The sequence below is a fragment of the Pteropus medius genome, unplaced genomic scaffold, assembly GCF_902729225.1.
Source record: "Pteropus medius unplaced genomic scaffold, Ma_sr-lr_union100, whole genome shotgun sequence".
Classification (NCBI taxonomy): Eukaryota; Metazoa; Chordata; class Mammalia; order Chiroptera; family Pteropodidae; genus Pteropus; species Pteropus medius.
In genome coordinates this window covers 19,317,414-19,328,884 of record NW_024354502.1, presented here as the reverse complement: position 1 = coordinate 19,328,884, position 11,471 = coordinate 19,317,414, and the positions used below count along the sequence as shown (strand labels likewise).

Below are 11,471 nucleotides of genomic sequence, written 5' to 3'. Positions count from 1 at the left end.
GCAAAGCCCTGTTTGCTTGAACTATCCTCCAAAGTGCCAGCCAGAAGGCCAGACCTGACATGAGCCCCTTCCAGTATTTTACGATTGAGACGCCCTGCTTCGCCCATGCCGGGCACTCTCCCTCACTGCAACGAGCCGAGAAATCCAACTATGGACGTGTCCCCTATGGCTAAAGAGCATTGAAAACATAGATTTTGGAACAGATCTATCTAAACATTGCTTTTTCTATGCATATAGATATATATATATATATTTTTTTAAAGACACTAAGATTCTATTTTATACCTTACTATTTGTTCAATAAATAATCTCTTAAGAAAATTATCATTTTAAACAGCTGCATCTCTTGCTGTATGATGTTGTGGACTTGCTAATAACACTTTGTAATTGTGTGATGCTGTCTCTTTAAGCTCTTTCGAGTCGGCTCCTCTGCTTTTTTGATATCCGCCATAGGCTGCTGGATGCCTCCAGAAAATCCTGAGTGGGACCACTTCCCTTCCAGGCTTCGGTGTGGGGAAGCCACTGGGTGAGGGCGGAGATACTACAGTTCTCCATGGGGCAGGGCACGTCCTTTCAGGTGGGGCAGGAAAAGTGGGCACAGAGGCAGAGCCAGGAAGGAGGTTCCCGCTCCAACCCGACTCCCAAAGTGTCACCCACCCAAAGACCGGAACGTGGAACACATTTGGCCCGCAGCTTTCAGAACAGCCGCGTCAGGAAGGGGATTCCATTGGGATAATTGTGTTCAAAAACCATTTTGGCAGATTTATGTTTTATTGGAAGTTTCTCCAGGGAGGTGAAGCCAACAAAATTCTGAAACGGCAAAGTCGGTTCAGTTCTGTTGACTAAGTCAAGACAAATCCCTTAAATCAATGCTGGGTAATGGGCCTTGTTCTAGCTCAGTTCTAACTCTTCAAGCTTTGCTGAGCACTGAATTCACCTGGAGATTCGGTTGCCACAAAGTCTTGATTCCACAGGTGTGGGTAGGTCTGAGTCTGCCTTTCAAACAAGCTCTCAGGTGAGGCTAACGGGGCCCGAGTAGCCAGGCCCTCGCTGCCTGGCTAGGACTTACCCCTGACAGTCTCCAGTAAATCCACTCTCATTGCTTGTCTACGACACCGGAGAGTGTGACAATCACCAAATGACATCGTAGATCTCAATTCCCACCTGAGAGAAGTCTTGAAGAGTCAAGGGATGAAGCCACACTGAGTAAATGTCTTGCCCTCTGGCAGTTAAAACATGTGCAGCTTACTCGGGCATTGCGGGGCGGCAGAGAAAGGGAAGGCTCCCACCTTCCTGTAGCAGAGTTAACTGGGAGCTTAAACAGACCTGTTCCCAAAAAGCCCCCTCTCAAGGAGAGAGTGATCCCAAGGCCAGGAGCCCCTGGACTGGCGCCCCTGCCCATCTCTGCTTATCCCCATATAAATGTTCATTATTTCAAATTGAGAGATGAAAACATAAATAGGTTCTAACAAACTAACTTCATGACTGACAGCTTCATAAAGGGTGACGAAGAGGAGAAACCCAGCAAATCGGAGAGCAATCTCTGACCTGCTTGGGCCATTCTCTCTTCTTCCTGTTGCTGGTGGACCTTGCTCGGATCCAGGGGGCATTTCTCACACCCTCCGACACTTCTCACTGCATACCACCACCTCCACCACCTCCTCGGTTCACGTGTGACCCCTCACTGTCACTCGATAAGAGGTGCAGTCACAGGGGTTCTCTGAACAATGTCAGATGAATAGTTGCCATGCTTCTGGTCACTACATTTTGTATCAAGCAGTCCTGAGCTTCCATGTTCTTGTCCTAGAGCTGTGTGTTCAATATGGTAACCGCCAGCCACATGTGCCTTTTTAAACTTAATTAAAATTAAGTAAATTTTAATTAATTAATTTATTTATTAGTATTTATGCCTACAGCACCTTCTCTTCCTAGGTCTCCCATCCAAGTACTAACCAGGCCCGACCCTGCTTAGCTTCCAAGGTCAGACATTCAGCTTGTTCAGGGTGGCATGGACTGTGGCTCTACTGGGGCACGAACCCAGAACCTTCTGCGTGTAAAGCAGATGTGCTAACCACTACACTATGGAACCACGTCCTAAAATTAAGCAAATTTTCAAATTCAGCTAGTCAGTTGCACAAGCCACATTCTAAATGCTCAAGAGCCATGTGTGATTCGTGGCTACTGTATTGGATGGTGTAGATATAACATTTCTTTGCAGAAAGTTCTATTGAATGACACAATTTAGATGTATCTCATCCAAACATAACAAAGCCAAAGAGATGTTTTGCGCATTTTAGGAAAAGGCACCCCTTCCTCAAGACACCTTACCGACCCCTGCAGGAAAAAACAGCAATAAATATTCACATCCACAACCCTGCTGTAAATGGCACACTGCTGAGCAGTGTGCAAGCTGCACCATCACGTGCAGCAGCCCTGATGAGAGTCCTCCACAGAGCCCTCGAGGTTGACTTCTCTCTGTCTGCCGCACTTCAGACCATGGCCCCTTACCTTTGCCTTTCTGGAGGGGAGGAGGGCATGCAGTTGGACCAACTGCAGCAAATGACCATAAACTGAGTGGCTTAAAACAACAGAAATGTATTCACTCACAGTTATGGGAGCCAGAAACCCAAAGCGGAGGTGTCCGCGGGACTGCATTCACTCCCGAGCCTCCCTTCCGTACCTCGTCCAGCTTCTGGGGGCTCCAGGCTTTCTTCGGGTTTCAGCTGCATAACTCCCAGCTCTGCTTCTGACCTCACATGACCCTCTCTCCTCTGTATCTGTACATTCTCCTTTGCTGCTCTTATAAGGACACTTGTCATTGATTTAAGACATACCTGGATAATCCAGAATAATCTCATGTTGGGATTCTTAATTACGTTTGCAAAGACCCTTTTCCAAAATAAGGTCACATTCACAGTTTGAGGGGCTGGGACACGGACATGCGGAGCCAGCAGTCAACCCGCTAGAGTCTTGTTGTGTAAGTTTCCAGATTGCGGCCTCCACCCTGACACGCTCAGTGGTCCCTTGCCTGACTGGTTTGCCTCTAAACGGAACTGTCTGGACCTAAAGCAGAAGCTCTCACTACCAGGAGGCTCTCCGTTGCTATAGGCAGGCGGTCTTTCATTCCAGTACAGTGGAGGCCAGATTGCTCCTCCCCCTCTGAGAATCATCTGTAGGGGTCCCCACACCTTCTCAAACCTCAGGCGCAGGTCCATTAGTCTGAAGCCTTCCAACCCACGCACACCACCCTCTAAGCATGCTTCTGCTGAGCCAGCCTGCCAAGGCTTTGGACGGACAGTACATGAAAAAGACTGGGCTGGAGATGTGAGAGGAAAGGGAAGGGGAGAGGTAGTAATCATTACAGCAATAACAACGATAGCTGCTAACACTTACGTAGTTCCTACCATGTGCCAGGTGCCATGTTAACTTTCTTGTGACTTACCATTAGAATCCTCACAACAACTCTAGGCAGTAGATGCTCTTATCCCCACGCCAGAGGAAAGGGATCTGAGGCGGAGAGGGATTAAGTAATGTGCCCAAGTCTGATTATTTCAGAGCCAGGATTTGAACCGAGCAGAGTGGCTCTGAAATCTACACTGCAACCAGAAGACATTGTGTTGGCTGGATGTTTCTGGAGACTTGGAGGAGCTGCAAGGTGTGACAAAAGAAAGGCACTTCTGAGAAATGCAGGAGTCCTTCCTCAGCACAGGAGGTGCAGGGAGAGCTTGAAATTCCTTGTTCGCAGCTTTCGGTTGAGGGACTGTGCCTCTCTGAACAGACGCTGAGCAAAGAGCCGGGCTGTGTGGAACCCGGCACCCAGCCTGCATCTCGCTCTGTGCTTCCCCGTCCAGCCCACACGCATGGATGAGCAGAGACAGGGATACATGTACGAGTGCAGTCTGCGGCTAGAAGAAAGGGAGTGCTCCTCCTTCCCTCCCAGCTCTCCCTCCCCAAGCCCTTCCCAGTCCCGCCCCATGACCTCTCCCCACCACGCTCACCTGAAAGTTTCTTGTCACCTTACTGCTGTGAGGTGCTGAGGAGGAGGAACAGTGACCCGAGGTGGCTGGAGGGTCAGAGAACAAGAGAAATAGTCAAAGCCAAAAGAGGAAGATGAGGAAGGCTTGAGCCCCTCTGTGTGAGAGATCTGAGGGCTAAGGGGGCAGGGACAACACCTAGCATCCCTTGGGGTGTGGGGAGGTGACATTATGGGGGCCTCTATCCCACAGCTTTACCAAACTTAACCAACCACGCAGGCCAGGTTTATGAGGTTGGTTTTCAGTCTGTAATTACCAAATGAGACCACCGCAGCCTGGCCCCACAGTGCTCGCTCGGCTCTGTGGGAGGAGGGCTGGAAGCCCAGGAGATGAGTTCTTGGCATGGACACAGAGAAGTACAGCTGTTTCCTTTCAGCATTATTTTCTAGTGGAAATTTCATAGTCATAAGCCAAGTCTTGGAGGTAGTGGCGGAGGCAGGAACCTGACAGAATAACCTCTGTTCTTCTAATATAGTAGAATAACAGAGTTGACAGCAGATATGTCCTCCTGGGCAGCAAAGACAACTAGAATGCGCCCAGGTTGTAGAGTCAGGGTGGTCTGGGTGGGATTTCTGACTTCGTTACTTACTGTGTGACCTGAGGAAAGCTCCATAACCTCTCTGGGCCTCAGTTTCACCTTCTGTTAAAACGGGACTAAAAGCACCTGGCAAAATTATCAAAGAGATGCTCTGCTCATAGGCTGTCCTTCATTTCTCTCTCAGCCCTCCCGTGCGAGCTCTGGTCCAACATTCGCGTTGAAACTCCTCTCCCTCTCCCCTTTTTGTTCACTGGAAAAGGACACAAGAACAGCTCTCAGGAAGCCCTGTGAGGAAGGCCCTGGGGAGGGGGTGGGGGTCCCATCAGAGCCAGCACAGCAGGGGGCCTTCAGGGATCTGGGTCTGCAGCTGCCAGGAGCCCTCAGGCCGGCAGGCTCCACTTGCCTCCAGTGATCTCCCCAGGGCTCCCGCGGAGCCGGTGCCTACCTTCCTCTTCCCAGGTGGCAGGCAAACAGTTGCCAGCTAATGCCCCTGGATTGGCACATCAGCCTTGCGGGAAAGGCCCGGGAGATCGTCAATGACCTCAGCCCCGGAGAATGTGGGGGAATTCAGTGTGAGGCAGGGCTGACACAGCCAGGCCTGACGGGGAGGCCAGCGCAGGCTGGGGAGTCTACAGGATGGGCTGAGGCCTGGCGAAGTGTTACTATACCCCTTCGGTCAGGGTGACCCCTCGGGAGACGGGCCAGCATGCAGTGCACTCGTGGACGTTGCCACCCTGAGCCTGGCTTCTCCTGCGCTGGCAAGGGCCCGGAGAAACCTGAAATGTTTTCAGGTTGTTTTCAAGGCTTCCTTCTGCAGCTGCCGGGCTCCGCCCGTTCCCTCCGAGGAGGCGGAGTCCCAGAGGAGGCCGGGAGCCTTTTCCCAGGGCCCCACCACCGCAGCCCTGAAGCCCGAGGCCGGCCCGCCCGGAGTCCTGTCGTTCCCCATAGGCCTGCCGGCTCCTTTCCCAGAATTCGCTACTCTGCCTTTCCCTCCTGGCGTGGATATGAAGCCGCCCAAGGCTGCCAGACTGAGCAAATACATGATAGCCAGTTAAATCTGAATTTCAGATGAACGACAAGTAACTTTTCAGTATAGGTATGTCCCATGCAATATTTGGAACAAATTTATCCTAACCAAATATTCGTCCTTTTTTTCTAGGATTCAAATTTAACAGGCCATTTTGCATTTTATCTGGCAACCCTGGCCTCACCTCATTCTTTAAATTCTAAGAATGTCTCTACTTCTTATCTGTGGGGAAACACTCAGATATTAGGGCACAGGCAAGGCATTAGTGTTTTTCATGTTGTTGCAAATATTAATCTGCTTTTAAAACTCTGGAACATTACTGATGCTTGCAAACATTTGTTCAACTGAACTTTTTAAAACTATGTATTTCATAGTCACCTAGCTATTATAATAAAAACCTCCAGTGGATAATTTCTTTTCTTTCACTTTTCTTCCTTATTTTTGTCACCCATGTGTGTATTGGAAATGCCCTGCTAGTGTATAATTAACCACTCAATTCTCACATTATCATCAATGCTGTTGAAGGAAAAGACTCTTTTACCTTTCTCTTCTATTCTCTTTAAGAAAAGCCCAGCTACCTTGCACCTTGTTTCCCTTTGGAAAGAAAGCTGCTAGGCAAGTCCCAGCTTTCTGGAGAGAGGGGCTCACTGGTGAATGACTAACACCCCTGGTGTATGCATACTCTGAAATTGTGCTCTGGGCTTGGAGTGTGGGAGACTTGAGGCCCAGTCCTCCCAGCCAAGGACACAGGGAAAACTTGGAGCTGTGGGAATGTGTCCTTTCTATTTTTGTCTCCTTCTGCTCCTTTTCTCACCTTTTTTCCCCCAGTGTAATAGAAATAGCAATGTTCCAACGCCCAAGGTTACAGAAGTAGGGAGTAGCCAGGGCTCCCCTCAGGCAGGCACAGAGGTCCTCGTCTCTGCATCTGGGTGTGTGGCGGGTATCTGAGCCACATTACAAATTAACCTCAGCCTGGATGGTCTGTCTTGACCCTCCAAGGCCCAGCTGTTCCTCAGGTCACTGTGGAAGAACCCTCAGGACATCCTGGCCTTCTCCAGGCAGAACCTTGGCAAGGGACCAGCTTGGGGCCCTCCCTGCCCTCTCAGAAAAACCAGCCTCTGCCCAGTCCAGCTGAGTGCGGAAGCTCAGAAACCGGTCCTCTGACGTAGGCCCTCCTCGGCCACACTAGGCGGGGCCTCCTGGGCTGGTCCTGCAGCTCCAGCTGCAGGTTCTCTCCTCCCTCCTCCCTCCTGCCTCTTCCCACGCCTCCCTCTCAGGGTTCCCAAGGACTTTGTCAGAGTGCCTCGCGCCAGCATCACACCCACCCTGGCTCAGGGAGTATGAGATGATGCACATGCCACCCCGGGGTAGTTCCCCTGAGCTCCCAGGTTGACGGCAGGATGACGGCTGAGTGGCACTCACCTCCTTTCCCTGAGCGCTGGCTGGGGAGCTTTTCTCCCTTCCATCTTTCATCATCTTCCATCTATTAGGAAGTACAGTGGTGAAGCTCGTCTCAGACTGAAATTGCTAGATTCAAATCCTGGCTCTCCCACCTACTATGTCAAGTTACTTCACCCTTCAGGGCCTCAGTTTTCTCATCTGTGAAAGGGGGCTAATAATCATCCCTATCTCATAAAGCTGTCTGTCATGAGGATTGAATGAGCCAATGTATGTAAGCGTTCAGAAAAATGCCTGGCACATCGTGAATGCTTACTAAATGTTACTTCTTGGCTATTATCTAGGTTTGCCAATGTTCTCCGTGGTCATCAACATTCAGTCCCTACAATGGGCAGCACACAATACTAGGCACTACAGGGGACACATAAGAAATGAGAGCTGTGGTCATCATTCCCTGCTCCTGAGTCCCCTTGGAGAAAACCTGGAAGGACCTGCATAATAGATTCCTGTTGTGCGCCGTGGCCGCCTTTGCATGAACCCTTCGAATGTGCTCGTCTTGTGTTTGGGGAAAATCCCACATTAGAGATCCATGCTTCCCCAAGACAGAAGCCAGAAACTTGATTTCCCAGCCTCGGTGACAGTGGGGAATAGGCACATGACCCAGGCTCTGCCAATCAGATGCAGTCATGGAAGACCTTGAGGAAGCAGGAGACTTCAGGCACCTCTCCATACTTCCCTACACTTTTCTGCAGAGGGTGTTATAGACTGAATTGTGTCCCCCATCTCTCTCCCCCCAAAAATTAAAAAGATATGTTGGAATCTTAACCCTAGTACCTCAGAATGTGACCTTTTTTTGGAGATGGAGTCTTTTCAGAGATAAACAAGTTAATGAGATCCCTAGGGTTGGCTCTAATCCAATATGACTCGTATCCTTATAAAAAGGGGAAATTGAGACAGACACACACAAGGAGAACAAACGCCATGTGAAAGTGAAGGCAGAGATCGGGGTGGTGCTTCTACAAGCCAAGGAAGGCCAAAGATTGCCAGCAAACCACCAGAAGCCAGGAGTGAGGCATGAAAGATTCTCCCTCAGCCCCCAAAGGAACCAACCCTGCCAAGACCTCAGATTTCTAGTCTCCAGAACTGTGAGAAAATACATTTCTGTTGTTTAAGCCACCCAGTTTGTGGTGCTTTTTTCTCACAGCCCTAGGAAACGAATACAGAGGGGAAGCTCTTATGCTTTTGTGTCAAATGTAAGCTTCTGAGAGCAGGGAATTTTGTCTATTTATTGACACATAGATGGTGCCCAAGAAATAAATGTCTAATAAATGAGTGTTTTTTTCATAGTTCACAGCACAGGGCATACAGGACAGATGCCACTCTTCTCACATATCACCCTTGACCTCAGGGGTGGTCAGATAGGGAACGAGCCTGCCGCTCCCCCTGCAGACACCTTCAGAGCCCACCTGATGCAACAGGGCCTCGGGAGCTGTGTGGGCAGCAGGTTCTGATCAGTGGCCATGTGGCCTTCGGTTCAGGCCTGAACCGAATATTGATTGCCGAAGAGACCTTAGAAATTCTACTCCAACTCTTTCATTTTAAAACACAAAGCCCACTGAGGGTTTAAGTGTCTCCTCAACCCACCCCTTTCCACCCCCGATGAACTTCAGGCTCAGCTGAAAGACACAACAGCGTGGATCTTTCAGTGTATCTTCTGCACTATTTTGCCTACCCTAAGGTTTCTTTCTTTCCTTTTTCTCCCCCTCCCGCCTCCAGCATAGCAGGGTTATGCTGAGGAGGCACTTAGTGGGAGGGAGAGACTGAGTTCTGTAGAAAATGATAATTATGCCTGTGGTCAGTATGGTGGTTCTTGTTACATTCTTTCTCGCCTGATTTCTTTGGGGCCTAGTCTAATTTCTCTGTGGCAGTGGCTTGGGGGTGGGGGAAAGGGTCTGCATGGCATAGTCGACTCGTCTAAGTATGGCTGGGTTGAGTCTTCTCTCATTTGGACTCTGAATGTGTGTGTGCATGTGAGTGTATGTATGTGAGAAAGATATAGAGATGATAGATGATAGATAGATAGGTAGACAGATGGATAGCTAGCTAAAGTGTGGCGGACCTAGGAAGTCTCTTTCCCAAAGGAAGAAGGGGTATCTGCCCATGTCCTGTGAAGCTAAGCTGCCTGCCCAGGCCTCTCTCCATCTTCAAGTCCAGACCAGATTATAATGAGGACTGAAGTCATCTAGATGGGTCACCAGGAGTCCACAGGGCCCTACCCAGCAGGGTTCAGCCTACAGGCCACACCTAGGCCAGTCTGGGAATGGCCTCCTTTGTGTTAAGAAACAAGAGCCTCCCAGATTGCGTGCGGGGCTGGGCGTGCACCTCACAGAGAGCCCTCTGTGCCTGGGAGAGGGTTGGCCCTGGCTGTCCTGGCAGACATCCAGGCACTGCCCACCTATAGCTAACCACCCCGGGGCTCCCCACCTTTCCTCTCCAGGTGCGCCTCCCTTCCTCACAGGGTGTGGCCACAAGGGCAGGGCCCTCAGGAGAAGGCCTGGGCTTTGCCAGAAGTGTGACCCTGGGAGCCCCTGGCTGAAGACCGAGGTGACTCTAAGGACTGCTGCCGTGGAGAGGAGAGGGTTCTGGGGCTGGCTGGCACACTGGGGCGGGCTGACAGAGCAGGGGCTGCTGGTGGGCAAGAAATGTCCGGTCACTGGGGCCAGGAGAGAGCTCTGAGGACACCGTGGGTGGGGGCGAGACACAGTGTGATCTGGCTTGTTGCTGGGGAGACATCTTCACCGAATGTCCGCAATTATAATTGTGACTGTTCGTGTTCCTTTAAAAATTAAATTTAAAAAAAAAGCCCACGAAAAATCTCATGCTTGTCAGAGCCTTCCTCCCCCGCTGTCGGCTCCCATTATGAATCCACGGCTTCTTCTGCTGAGAGCTAATTACATGTTGTGTGAAAGATACAGGGCTTCCTTTTACATTTTTTCCTCCTTCATGGGTCCTAACCCTTTCAGCTGCCTTCCCCTGCTTCCCCTCTGCACATCAGAAGAGAGGGGCATCTGGGAGGAGCAGCTGGCCTGCTCCGGCCATGCTCCTCAGAGCCGGCTTCTCAGCCGCTAATCGCTCAGGTCCTCCCTGGGCTGCTGAGCAGGAGACGGCCCCGTCCATCCTCCTCACCAAGGAGAGATCCAGCTCCTGCCAGAGTGCTGGGGACGATGACAAAGCACAATTGGAAGGTGTCATTTAGGTGCCCGGCACTTAGCCCCTGTGGAGCCTACCTCCCTTTGCTCTCCTTCTCGCAAAGCGGGGGTCAGGTGGAGGGCACCCTGAAGTCATCCGTATGAAGGCGTAGAAAGGGAACATGACCCTTTCCAGAAGGTGAGATGCACAACTTCACAGCTGCTGTTCTTCTTGCTTCTTTTTTCTCATTGCTCCCACACGTAGACAGGTATTTCATTCTTAAGATGGCTTACCTAGGAACCTATGACCAACTCCGGAAGAAACAAGTGTGGACTAATACCGTGAATTATTGCCTCTTTGCAGTGTCGAATTTCACCTACTGATGAGCTGGCTAATTGCACAGCTGTTGGGCCCTCTCCGAGCATGCCATGACTCCCCTTGGTCCTGACAAGTCAGGACACCGCAGCGTTGGAAGGGCCTTCTCCACCAACCCCTGCCCCAAGCCGGACACACCTTAGAGTGGAGAACGTTCCACCGTCCTCTGTCTGATACCGCTCCCTTAAGTCAGGCAATAAAGGACACCTCACAGCTGTGAGTTAAAAGAAAACACATCTATAGTTACGATTCTCAACTACCTACACATGGAATATCCTCATTAATGGGCAAATCTTTCATTGTGGGCTGAGGTCCTCCTGTAATTTTCTTAATTCCAAACGAGGACAGAATCTGGAAATGTTAACTTATTTTAATTATTAGCCTAGCATAAATGAAGAAACGTAATCTGCTGCCACGGGATTCCAAAATAAAACAATTAGGAATTTTCTGTTCTTTTTAATATTATGTTTTGCAGCTTTCTGTCTTGGGTAAGTACAACCAAGCATGGACTTTATGAAAAGAATAACTTCTCCGTTTATTTGGTTTTATTCTTCAAAGCACAGTTTAGGTTGAGAGGGCATAGATGACTGGTGTGACAAACCACACTGGATTACTGATGAGCGGGTTGTCCATGGCTTCTAAGGCAGGGGAATTCAGTCTTAAATGTGCAGAGCCTGTGAGAATGCAAATTCCTGGGCCCTGTGCCCAGAGATCCTGATTTAGTAGGTCTGGGGTGGGGCCTAGAATTCTGCATTTTTTAATAAGCATCATGGATAATTCTGATGCAAGTAGCCACCCAACTACATGTTGAGACACCCCAAGCGGTTACGGCTGTGGCTTAGAAGCACAGAAATCAGCTGGACGCCCAGCAGCTGCTGCTCTCTTCCCAGCCAGAACTTTCCTAGAATGT

The 11,471-nt window shown here is 50.1% G+C and overlaps 1 long non-coding RNA gene across 1 annotated transcript; it reads left to right on the top strand.

Moving 5' to 3' along the window:
* The first annotated feature begins 5,535 nt into the window (after positions 1 to 5,535).
* On the top strand, positions 5,536 to 8,329 carry LOC120595396 (uncharacterized). The gene is made up of 2 exons (XR_005650815.1): positions 5,536 to 5,668; positions 7,342 to 8,329. It is a non-coding gene; the product is annotated as an uncharacterized LOC120595396 (long non-coding RNA).
* Positions 8,330 to 11,471: the final 3,142 nt, after the last annotated feature.